Source organism: Schistocerca serialis, chromosome 9 (genome assembly GCF_023864345.2).
Source record: "Schistocerca serialis cubense isolate TAMUIC-IGC-003099 chromosome 9, iqSchSeri2.2, whole genome shotgun sequence".
NCBI classification, from domain to species: Eukaryota; Metazoa; Arthropoda; class Insecta; order Orthoptera; family Acrididae; genus Schistocerca; species Schistocerca serialis.
The window spans coordinates 81196211-81209391 of NC_064646.1; the positions used below are offsets into that span (position 1 = coordinate 81196211).

The window sequence follows — 13181 nt, forward strand, 5'->3', positions numbered from 1 at the left end:
CCCCTGCGGATAAAGGATGTAACAGCGAACAGTATCCTCCGTCAATACGTATGTACCGAGCATGAAGGATTCACAATGTCCTCCACTAATAGCTAACGCTCCCACATGCGGTTTCGACTACAGTGCAATTGATACATAAGTCATGTACGGATCAACATAGTTAGGTTTTAAACTTTTTGCAAAAATGCAACAGTGATTATATTGAGAACGTATCGTACCTACTATCTGCAATGAAAACTGATTAGTCTAGTATAGCGGGAGTTGCAAAACACTAGGGATTAAAAGAATCCGCTCTAGTGTTCCTAATACATCTGTGTGTCATTAGATGTAATGATACACTAAACGCAGATGAACGAGTTTGGAAGGAATACAGCATTCTTCAATAATGTAAAATTAACTACGAAACGAAAAGAAACGTTAATCAGACTTGTTGCCTCTCTCAGAAGCTATAATGACTTTAGTATGTCAACCATTTACAAACAAATAAAAAGCATCGATACGTTAAGAATTGAATGTCGCATCATTATACAGCAACTTTGATCACTAATTTGTGTATGTAAAAACTCTGTAATGCTAGTTACATAATATAAAGGTACTAGTCGGTGAATCTAAAATCTGAAGATGATTAGGTTGATGAAAAAAGGAATGTTTACTGCATCTCTCCTTTCAATAGGAATTGTACAAATTTCTCACTCTTTTTGACTCGGAAAGAGCAGCTGAAAGAGTAGCACTGTGGCATTATCTCAGTGAAACTTCGAAAAATGCATTGAAGTTCTGTGCTACAGTCGCAACAGGAGGACGCAATATGGCCGGAAGTATCACTTGACGTATCTTCACCCAATGAGGAAACACAGTCTGTGGCACGCTGACGGGGAAGGGATAGCCGTACTTTTCCTGTACAGGAATGGGCAGACAGAACAGAATCATCCCGTAGTGGACCCAATGTGCGAAATTCTGTACGACGAGTATACCAGTGCTGTCACCTGTGAGCGGTATCATTCCTGCTGTACGGAGATGGACTGCGCTTGTCAGAGAGCACGACAAGTGTTCAAAAGCCCACAACCCAAAATAAATAGAAAAAGCAGTACATAGGAAGGAATACGCTGCGGTCGAGAATGCCAACTATGAGAACAGAGGAAGATCTCGCTTCCCTTGATCTCATCCCAATAAGTGAATAGAGGCGGAAATGGACTCAAACAACCCAACTGGAATTTCGCAGCATGCCGTACATAACTTCCGCAACCGGCTTTCAACCAATACGTAAGGTTTGGTCAACCATAGCTCTTCACAGGAGGAACGTAGTATCTTCACTGACATCACATCACACAGCAGTGCATCCTCTAACTATATGTGGGACATCCCATTACTGTAGTCAGTTATATTCAATTACTAGCTGACAGACCCGGCACTGACAGGGTATCCGCTTTCCAAACAGAAAACAAAAAACGGACTGTGTTTGTAGTGAAGAATCAAAACAATTTCATCTTCAGGTATTCGTGAAATCGCTTTTGAAGTTATGAAACAGTCGTACAAAGAAATAAGCATAGTGTCCAAATGTACAAGTATAGCACCCAAATTAAGAAACATGACCTCCTACTTTTACCGTACGGTGAGCGCAGCTGCTCCGTGTGTCTACGACGTGACTTTGTAAACGTCTCTATGACAACACCTCTTCAGAGCTCTTATCGAACTCGCCTACAGCCGCTTGATCTTCGCAATTGAAAGTTGTCAAAAGCGCTGCCACGTGTCATGGATTTATTAAGTTGACTCGACTCTAGGAGCGTCTTACTTAGCAGTACAGAATAAATGTTTTAAAATATCATGCTTGATGCTGCATTTTTTTCACTTATCTCAGTTTATATGACATCTTATCTTTTCAAATATGTGTCATACAGTGTTATATTTCTGTAGGAAAATTCAGCGGGATACGTGAATAGTGTTAGCGAAACATGTTTTGAAAAGAGTTAGTGGCAAAGAAGTAATAAACTTAATCTTCATGCACAATGCGATAGTTTTTCTCGCACCTCAGTTTTTATCACGTGGTATGTTCTGAAGCATATGTGATACCATGATACACTTTCGTAGGTGCATTTAGTGGCATATGTGGACACTGTCTGCGACATTTATTGCGAATAGAGTTAGTAGCTCAGAAGTGGTACATTTAAACGTCGTGCATGGTGTTTCAGTTTTTCACGCATCTCATTATTTATGACGTCATATATCGTTAACTGTGATAAGTAGGTGGTTCTTACCTCCACAGCGATTGTTGCCTGACGGTAAGGGACATGTGTACCAAGTTTGGTTGAAATCTGTCCAGTGGCTTAGAAGATGTGGAACATATACACACATAAATACGTCAGTTTTTATAATAAGTGTGCATATTAACAATTACACTTAATATGCACACTTAAATTTAATTGTTAAAATGCACACTTTTTATAATAAGTGTGCATATTAACAATTCCCCCCCATGAACCATAGACCCTGCCGTTGGTGGGGAGGCTTGCGTGCCTCAGCGATACAGATAGCCGTACCGTAGGTGCAACCACAACGGAGTGGTATCTGTTGAGAGGCCAGACAAACGTGTGGTTCCTGAAGAGGGCCAGCACCCTTTTCAGTAGTTGCAGGGGCAACAGTCTGGTTGATTGACTGATCTGGCCTTGTAACGCTAATCAAAACGGCCTTGTTGTGCTGGTACTGCGAACGGCTGAAAGCAAGGGGAAACTACGGCCGTAATTTTTCCCGAGGGCATGCAGCTTTACTGCATGGATAAATGATGGCGTCCTCTTGGGTAAAACATTCCGGAGGTAAAATAGTCCCCCATTCGGATCTCCGGGCGGGGACTACTCAGGTGGACGTCGTTATCAGGAGAAAGGAAACTGGCGTTCTACGGATCGGAGCGTGGAATGTCAGATCCCTTAATCGGGCAGGTAGGTTAGCAAATTTAAAAAGGGAAATGGATAGGTTAAAGTTGGATGTGGTGTCACCGCCAGACACCACACTTGCTAGGTGGTAGCTTTAAATCGGCCGCGGTCCATTAGTACATGTCGGACCCGCGTGTCGCCACTGTTAGTGATCGCAGACCGAGCGCCACCACACGGCAGGTCTCGAGAGACGGACTAACACTCGCCCCAGTTGTACGGACGACGTAGCTAGCGATGCACACTGTCGAAGCCTCGCTCATTTGCCGAGCAGATAGTTAGAATAGCCTTCAGCTAAGTCCATGGCTACGACCTAGCAAGGCGCCATTAGCAGTATATTGTCTAAAACTATAGAGTCTCACTTGTATCGTCAGTAGCGATGTACCAAGTAAGGATTAAATTTAAGTATTCCAGAAGCTACGTACTTTTCTTTATAGCATTCATTACGTATCCTGTTTCAGACCTCACGCCATCCTGCGTGAGATTATAGCGTGTATTTCGGTCTCCTCAAACCACACTGTGTCGGCACTTCTGTCGACACATCATTGGACATGGTGGGAATTAATGAAGTTCGGTGGCAGGAGGAACAAGACTATTGGTCAGGTGAATACAGGGTCATAAATACAAAATCAAATAGGGGTATTGCAGGAGTACGTTTAATAATGAATAAAACAATAGGAATGCGGGTGATCTACTACAAACAGCAAAGCGAACGCATTGTTGTGACCAAGACAGACACGAAGCCCACGCCTACGACATTAGTACAAGTCTATATGCCAACTAACTCTGCAGATGACGAAGAAATTGAAGAAATGTATGATGAAATAAAAGAAATTATTCAGATAATGAAGGGAGACGAAAATTTAATAGTCATGGGTGACTGGAATTCGGTAGTAGGAAAAGGGAGAGAAGGAAACATAGTAGGTTCAAATGGTTCAAATGGCTCTGAGCACTATGGGACTTAACATCTGTGGTCATCAGTCCCCTAGAACTTAGAACTACTTAAACCTAACTAACCTAAGGACATCACACACATCCATGCCAGAGGCAGGATTCGAACCTGCGACCGTAGCAGTTGCGCGGCTCCGGACTGAGCGCCTAGAACCGCGAGGCCACCGCGGCCGGCAAACATAGTAGGTGAATATGGATTGGGGGTAAGAAACGAAAGAGGAAGCCGCCTGGTAGATTTTTCGTAGAGTATAACTTAATCATAGCTAACACTTGGTTCAAGAATCATCAAAGAAGAACCCTGGAGATACTAAAAGGTGGTGGTGGAGGTGGTGGTGAGTGTTTAACGTCCCGTCGACAACGAGGTCATTAGAGACGGAGCGCAAGCTCGGGTTAGGGAAGGATTGGGAAGGAAATCGGCCGTGCCCTTTCAAAGGAACCATCCCAGCATTTGCCTGAAACGATTTAGGAAAATCACGGAAAACCTAAATCAGGATGGCTGGAGACGGGATTGAACCGTCGTCCTCCCGAATGCGAGTCCAGTGTGCTAACCACTGCGCCACCTCGCTCGGTGATACTAAAAGGTATCAGATAGGTTATATAATGGTAAGACAGAGATTTAGGAACCAGGTTTTAAACTGTAAGATGTTTCCAGGGGCAGATGTGGACTCTGACCACAATCTATTGGTTATGAACTGTAGATTAAAACTGAAGAAACTGCAAAAAGGTGGGAATTTAAGGGGATGGGACCTGGATAAACCGACTAAACCAGAGGCTGTACAGAGTTTCAGGGAGAGCGTAAGGGAACAATTGACAAGAATGGGGGAAAGAAATACAGTAGAAGAAGAATGGGTAACTCTGAGGGATGAAGTAGTGAAGGCAGCAGAGGATCAAGTAGGTAAAAAGACGAGGGCTAATAGAAATCCTTGGGTGACAGAAGAAATATTGAATTTAACTGACGAAAGGAGAAAATATAAAAATGCAGTAAATGAAGCAGGCAAAAAGGAATACAAACATCTCAAAAATGAGATCGACAGGAAGTGCAAAATGGCAAAGCAGGCATGGCTAGAGGACAAATGTAAGGGTACAGAGGCTTATCTCACTGGAGGTAAGATAGATACCGCCTACAGGAAAATTAAAGAGATCTTTGGAGAATAGAGAACGACTTGTATGAATGTCAAGAGCTCAGATGGAAACTCAGTTCTAAGCAAAGAAGGGAAAGCAGAAAGGTGGAAGGAGTATATAGATGGTCTATACAAGGGCGATGTACTTGAGGACAATATTATGGAAATGGAAGAGGATGTAGATGAAGATGAAATGGGAGATATGATACTGCGTGAAGAGTTTGACAGAACACTGAAAGACCTGAGTCGACACAAGGCCCCAGGAGTAGACAACATTCCATTAGAACTACTGATGGCCTCGGGAGAGCCAGTCCTGACAAAACTCTACTATCTGGTGAGGAAAATGTATGAGACAGGCGAAATACCCTCAGACTTCAAGACGAATATAATAACTCCAATCCCAAAGAAAGCAGGCGTTGACAGATGTGAAAATTACCGAACTACCAGTTTAATAAGTCACGGCTGCAAAATACTAACGCGAATTCTATACAGACGAATGGAATAACTGGTAGAAGCCGACCTTGGGGAAGGTCAGTTTGGATTCCGTAGAAATATCGGAACACGTGAGGCAATACTGACCCTACGACTTATTTTAGACGCTAGATTAAGAAAAGGCAAACCTACGTTTCTAGCATTTGTAGACTTAGAGAAAGCTTTTGACAATGTTGACTGGAAGACTCTCTTTCAAATTCTGTAGGTGGCAGGAGTAAAATACAGAGAGCGAAAGGCTACTTACAATTTGTACAGAAAGCAGATGGCAGTTATAAGAGTCTAGGGGTATGAAAGGGAAGCAGTGGTTGGGAAGGGAGTGAGACAGGGTTGTAGCCTCTCCCCGATGTTATTCAATCTGTATATTGAGCAAGTAGTAAAGGAAACAAATGAAAAATTCGGAGTAGGTATTACAATCCATGGAGAAGAAGTAAAAACTTTAATGTTCGCCGTTGACATTGTAATTCTGTCAGAGACAGCAAAGGACTTGGAAGAGCAGTTGAACGAAATGGACAGTGTCTTAAAAGGAGGATATAAGATGAACGTCAACAAAAGCAAAACGAGGATAATGGAATGTAGTCGAATTAAGTCGGGTGATGCTGAGGGAATTAGATTAGGAAATGAGACACTTAAAGCAGTAAAGGAATTTTGCTATTTGGGGAGCAAAATAACTGATGATGGTAGAAGTAGAGAGGATATAAAATGTTGACTGGCAATGGCATGGAAAGCGTTTCTAAAGAAGAGAAATTTGTTAACATCGGGTATAGATTTAAGTGTCAGGAAATCGTTTCTGAAAGTATATGTATGAAGTGTACCCATGTATGGAAGTGAAACACGGACGATAACTAGTTTGGACAAGAAGAGAATAGAAGCTTTCGAAATGTGGTGCTACAGAAGAATGCTGAGGATTAGACGGGTAGATCACATAACTAATGAGGAGGTACTGTGTAGGATTGGGGAGAAGAGGAGTTTGTGGCACAACTTGACTAGAAGGTGGGATCGGTTGGTAGGACATGTTCTGAGGCATCAAGGGATCACAAATTTGGTATTGGAGGACAGCGTGGAGGGTAAAAATCGTAGAGTGAGACCAAGAGATGAATACACTAAGCAGATTCAGAAGAATGTAGGTTGCAGTAGGTACTGGGAGATGAAGAAGCTTGCACAGGTTAGAGTGGAGAGCTGCATCAAACCAGTCTCAGGACTGAAGACCACAACAACAACAACATTAACAATTCTCCTGTCCAGCTGCTAAATTGGTGGTAATTTTCATTATTATTATCGATTGTCAGTTATATACTTTTTATGTTTTACACGTCTACAGGGTGGTCCATTGATAGTGACCGGGCCAAATATCTCACGAAATAAGCATCAAACGAAAAAACTACAAAGAACGAAACTCGTCTAGCTTGAAGGGAGAAACCAGATGGCGCTATGGTTGGCCCGCTAGATGGCGCTGCCATAGGTCAAACGGATATCAACTGCGTTTTTTTAAGTAGGAACCCCCATTTATTATTACATATTCGTCTAGTACGTAAAGAAATAGGAATGTTTTTGTTGGACCACTTTTTTCGCTTTGTGATGGATGGCGCTGTAATAGTTACAAACGTATAAGTACGTGGTATCACGTAACATTCCGCCAGTGCGGACTGTATTTGCTTCGTGATACATCACCCGTGTTAAAATGGACCGTTTACCAATTGCGGAAAAGGTCGATATAGTGTTGATGCATGGCTATTGTGATCAAAATGCCCAATGGGCGTGTGCTATGTATGCTGCTCGGTATCCTGGACGACATCATCCAAGTGTCCGGACCGTTCGCTGGATAGTTACGTTATTTAAGGAAACAGGAAGTTCAAATGGCTCTGAGCACTATGGGACTCAACTGCTGAGGTCATTAGTCCCCTAGAACTTAGAACTAGTTAAACCTAACTAACCTAAGGACATCACAAACATCCATGCCCGAGGCAGGATTCGAACCTGCGACCGTAGCGGTCTCGCGGTTCCAGACTGCAGCGCCTTTAACAGCACGGCCACTTCGGCCGGCGAAACAGGAAGTGTTCAGCCACATGTGAAACGTCAACCACGACCTGCAACAAATGATGATGCCCAAGTAGGTGTATTAGCTAGTGTCGCGGCTAATCCGCAAATCAGTAGCACACAAACTGCGCGAGAATCGGGAATCTCAAAAACGTCGGTGTTGAGAATGCTGCATCAACATCGATCGCAACCGTACCATATTTCTATGCATCAGGAATTGCATGGCGACGACTTTGAATGTCGTGTACAGTTCTGCCACCGGGCACAAGGGAAATTACGGAATGATGATAGATTTTTTGCACGCGTTCTATTTAGCGACGAAGCGTCATTCACCAACAGCGGTAACGTAAACCGGCATAATATGCACTATTGGGCAACGGAAAATCCACGATGGATCCGACAAGTGGAACATCAGCGACCTTGGCGGATTATTGTATGGTGCGGCATTATTGAAGGAAGGATAATTGCCCCCATTTTATCGATGGCAATCTAAATGGTGGAATGTATGCTGATTTCCTACGTAATGCTCTACCGATGTTACTACAAGATGTTTCACTGCATGACAGAATGGCGATGTACTTGCAACATGATGGATGTCCGACACATAGCTCGAGTGCGGTTGAAGCGGTATTGAATAGCGTATTTCATGACAGGTGGTTCAAATGGTTCAAATGGCTCTGAGCACTATGCGACTTCACTTCTGACGTCATCAGTCGCCTAGAACTTAGAACTAACTAAACCTAACTAGCCTAAGGACATCACACACATCCATGCCCGAGGCAGGATTCGAACCAGCGACTGTAGCGGTCATGCGGTTCCAGACTGAAGCGCCTAGAACCGCAGGCCACACCTGCCGGCCGTGACAGGTGGATTGGTCGTCGAAGCACCATACCATGGCCCGCACGTTCACCGCATCTGACGTCCCCAGATTTCTTTCTGTGGGGAAATTTGAAGGATATTTGCTATCGTGATCCACCGACAACGCCTGTCAACATGCGTCAGCGCAGTGGCAAATGCATTGAGGTTGACGGACATCATTTTGATCATTTATTGCATTAATGCTGTATTTACAGGTAATCACGCTGTAACAGCATGCGTTCTCAGAAATGACAAGTTCACAAAGGTACATGTATCACATTGGAACAACTGAAATAAAATGTTCAAACCTACCTACGTTCTGTATTTTAATTTAAAAAACCTATATGTTACCAACTGTTCGTCTAAAATTGAGAGCAATATGTTTGTGACTATTACAGCGCCATCTGTCATAAAGTGAAAAAAGTGGTCCAATTAAAACATTCATGTTTCATTACGTACTACACGAATATGTAATAAAAATGGGGGTTCCTATTTAAAAAAAACGTAGTTGATATCTGTTTGACCTATGGCAGCGCCATCTAGCGGGCCAATCATAGCGTCATCTGGTTTCCCCCTTCAAGCTAGACAAGTTTCGTTCTTTGTAGTTTTTTCGTTTGATGCTTATTTCGTGATATATTTGGCCCGGTCACGATGAATGGACCACCCTGCATATTTGTGACGTTATGATGTTAATTTAGATGGCATATTTTAGTATGCATGCCACAGGATGACTAAAATACCAGCTCTACTCTTTTTGTGAAGAAACTGCCAGTCCAGTGTAGCTGGACAAACTGCACTGATGTATTTCGTTTAGTGAACACAGGCTTGTCACTCAACGAAAGCCTTCAGAATGTCTTCCGTGGCTCTTAGGGCGTTGTGCATGAAGAGCACAGGTCCGTTTTCGATAGCGGTCTGGATAAACAGTAAGCCCGGACAGAGCTGCCGCCGTACATCTGTTGTCTGGGACTGACCTTCGCGGCGCTCCCAGTGGTCGGTCTCCTCCGCAGGCGCCTGCAGTACCAGCAGCAGCAGCAGTAGGAGGACACTCGTTACGAGCGCGGCCTTCATGGCTGGCGACGCCTCTGTTACTGCTGCAGCGACCCACACCGCTGCCGGGCGTCGCTCCAGCCCACCAGCAGCCTACCAGTTTTTACGTGCCTGTCTTCCCCCACGCACCGCCTACCTGTTTACGTTCGCACGGCCGTCGAGTTCACCTGCTGCTGTTACGTTAGCTAGTGAATTACTGCCCGACACGGGGCAACGGCTGACCCACTACACCGAGCGAGGTGGCGCAGTGGTTAGCACACTGGACTCGCATTCGGGAGGTCGACGGTTCAATCCCGTCTCCGGCCATCCTGATTTAGGTTTTCCGTGATTTCCCTAAATCGCTTCAGACAAATGCCGGGATGGTTCCTTTGAAAGGGCACGGCCGACTTCCTTCCCCATCCTTCCCTCACCCGAGCTTGCGCTCCGTCTCTAATGACCTCGTTGTCGACGGGACGTTAAACACTAATCTCCTCCTCCTCCTCCTGACCCACTACAGTCGCGTTCTCGAGGAGCACGGTTCACATCCTACACTACTGGCCATTAAAATTGTTACACCAAGAAGAAATGCAGATGATAAACGGGTATTCATTGGACAAATATATTATACCAGGACTGGCGTGTGATTACATTTTCACGCAATTTGGGTGCATAGATCCTGAGAAATCAGTACCCAGAGACAACCACCTCTGGCCGTAGTAACGGCCTTGATACGCCTGGGCATTGAGTCAAACGGAGCTTGGATGGCGTGTACAGGTACATCTGCCCATGCAGCTTCAACACGATGCCACAGTTCATCAAGAGTAGTGACTGGCGTATTGACCAGACGTTTTCAATTGGTGGGAGACCTGGGGAATGTGCTGGCCAGGGCAACAGTCTTTATAAAAGGGAGAGAGACTGTATTCTTCCATCTTTTTTCGGACTTGTCCTTGAGCTTTTTGTTGTTTGGGTGCAGAATTCTGCTTACTTCTTTCTTTGAGTAGCCATTTTTCTCAAAAGCGTGCTTCAGATGTTTTAATTCGTCGTCTAGATACTTCGGCGTGCAAATCCGTCTGGCTCTGTCAACGAGACTTGTAATCACACCTCTTTTTTGTTTTGGATGGTGGTTAGAGTTTTTATGTAAGTATCTGTCTGTGTGCGTTATTTTTCTAAAAATCTGTTGTTTCAAGCTTCCACTTTATAAAGAAAGTAACGGATCAGATTGGAAAGATTTTAAGTAAACATGATATTAGACCTGTTTTTAGACCAACGAAGAAAATTTGTCGTGTTCTTCGGTCTGAAAAAGATAAACGCGCTCCTCTATCATCCAGTGGCGTATATAAAGTTCCGTGTACATGTGGTAAAGTTTATGTTGGAACAACAAAAAGAAGCGTAAATACACGGTTAAAAGAACACAGAAGTCTTTGCCGATTAGGAAAAACAGATAAATCGGCTGTAGCAGAGCACGCTTTTCAGCCAGGAAATCATCAAGTGAAGTTTTCCGAAACAGAAATTTTATCTATGACGACGAACTATTACCCACGGCTTTGTAGAGAAGCAATTGAAATATATAAACATAGGGATAATTTTAATCGGAAAGAAGAGACCATGAAACTTAGTGATATTTGGACAGTAGCACTACAGAATTGCTAGACAGTTTTTATCCGTGACAAGATTACGATCGATAGTTAAGTTTTATCTCTGACAAAGGTTATCTCTGCATATCACGTGTAACTCTGGTCACGCCCACTTTCTACGATACATAAGTCGCTCTCAGACGTCCGACCCGTCAGTCAGCAAGACTCACCGGAGGAGAAACACCCCTCTGAAGATGTCCAGCGCAGCTCTGGACGAAACGTTAGGAGCTGAAGAGTTTCATGGACCACGACCTTACATCCCGCAAGGTTTACCAGAAGATATGTCATCCGGTCGTGAAAGCCTTCATACTATGATAACCTGGATTCATCTGAAGAAATAACGTTTTGCCGTTCGTGCACCCAGGTTCGTCGTTGAGTACACCATTGCAGGCACTCCTGTCTGTGATGCAGCGTCAAGTGTAACCGCAGTCATGGTCTCCGAGCTGATAGTCCATGCTGCTGCAAACGTCGTCGAACTGTTCGTGCAGATGGTTGTTGTCTTGTAAACGTCCCCATCTGTTGACTCAGGGATCGAGACGTGGCTGCACGATCCGTTACAGCCATGCGGATAAGATGCCTGTCATCTCGACTGCTAGTGATACGAGGCCGTTGGGATCCAGCACGGCGTTCCGTATTATCCTCCTGAACCCACCGATTCCATATTCTGCTAACAGTCATTGGATCTCGACCAACGCGAGCAGAAATGTCGCGATACGATAAACTGCAATCGTGATAGGCTACAATCCGACCTTTATCAAAGTCGGAAACATGATGGTACGCACTTCTCCTCCTTACACGAGGCATCACAACAACGTTTCACCAGGCAACGCCAGTCAACTGCTGTTAGTGTATGAGAAATCGGTTGGAAACTTTCCTCATGTCAGCACGTTGTAGGTGTCGCCACCGGCGCCAACCTAAAAGCTAATCATTTGCATATCACAGCATCTTCTTCCTGTCGGTTAAATTTCGCGTCTGTAGCACGTCATCTTCGTGGTGTTGCGATTTTAATGGCCAGTAGTGTATTTCGGCCACTCAGCTATGGGTTATCAGTTTTTTGGCCACTGTCAGTTTACTGCCTCTCGTGTTTTCTAGACAGAGCTTGTGCTCCGTCTCAATAGACGTCGTCGTCGACGGGACATTGAACGCTAACCTTCCTTCCCTCTTTTGATCCTAGAAATTGCCTCAGCTGCAATTGAATGCTCTTCATTATGAGGCCTCGAAAATACTATATTTAATTCCAGGCACAGGCCGTTTTCTTTCCTAACTTATATGTGGAGATTTCATAGAACCGACAGGTACTAAAAAAATCTCACAGCAACATCGCCTCCAAAAAATTAAAAAAAAAGATTAGGGTTAACGTAAAACCTCTACAACAAAAAATCAGTGTCAAGAGGGGCAAATATTCGACACTACAATACTGTCATAGAACTAGCAATCCTCTACGCATGTGATACACCAACCTTTAACAGAAAACAACAACTTTCAGACATCAAAAAAGAAAAGAGGGAGATCATTAGGAAAATTCTAGGAGGAAGACATACCCAAGACGGTTATAGGCTACAATCAGTTAAAACAACAGAAAAGTTTTCAAATATCGAAACTGATATTAGGAAAACGTGAATGAAATTCTTTGGTCATCTCAACCAACTACCAAAAAATCGACAGACGAAGAGAATAATGGATTATGTAGCCTCACGTAAGAATTCCACACCTTGGCTAGATGAAATTCGAAAAGACTTAAATAATGCAAACATAAGATCAACCAACATTCTAGAAAGAGACACCTTCAGACACAATGTAGACAAATGGGAAGTTATATCAGAGCAAAACAGTACAGACGAAAGTGGTCGGATGACCATAAACAAGTCTTTACGGAAAGAATGAAAGCCTATTGGAAGAACAAGAAGAACTCAAAGAAAAATTGATCGAGTTATTTGCTTAACATCTTACATTTCTGGGGATAATTCGCCAATATACGAGGTGCGACAATAAAGTAATGAGACTGATTTTCTTTTCAAGATGTGGCAACTCTGCAGGCTTGTGTAGGCACAATATCTTTGACCTTGGTCTTTAAGCTGCCTCTTGTCCAAGCAGCACATCGATGCAACTGCTCAGTTGTGAGTTGCGCTGTAATAACTTAACAC

The 13181-nt window shown here is 43.8% G+C and overlaps 1 long non-coding RNA gene across 1 annotated transcript in view; it reads right to left on the reverse strand.

The window, feature by feature from the left end:
• LOC126418535 (uncharacterized) overlaps positions 1 to 9472 on the reverse strand; it is an 89480-nt gene extending 80008 nt beyond the window's left edge. The window contains exon 1 of the long non-coding RNA XR_007575862.1: positions 9349 to 9472. This is a non-coding gene — a long non-coding RNA (uncharacterized LOC126418535). The remainder of the gene's footprint in view (positions 1 to 9348) is intronic.
• Positions 9473 to 13181: the final 3709 nt, after the last annotated feature.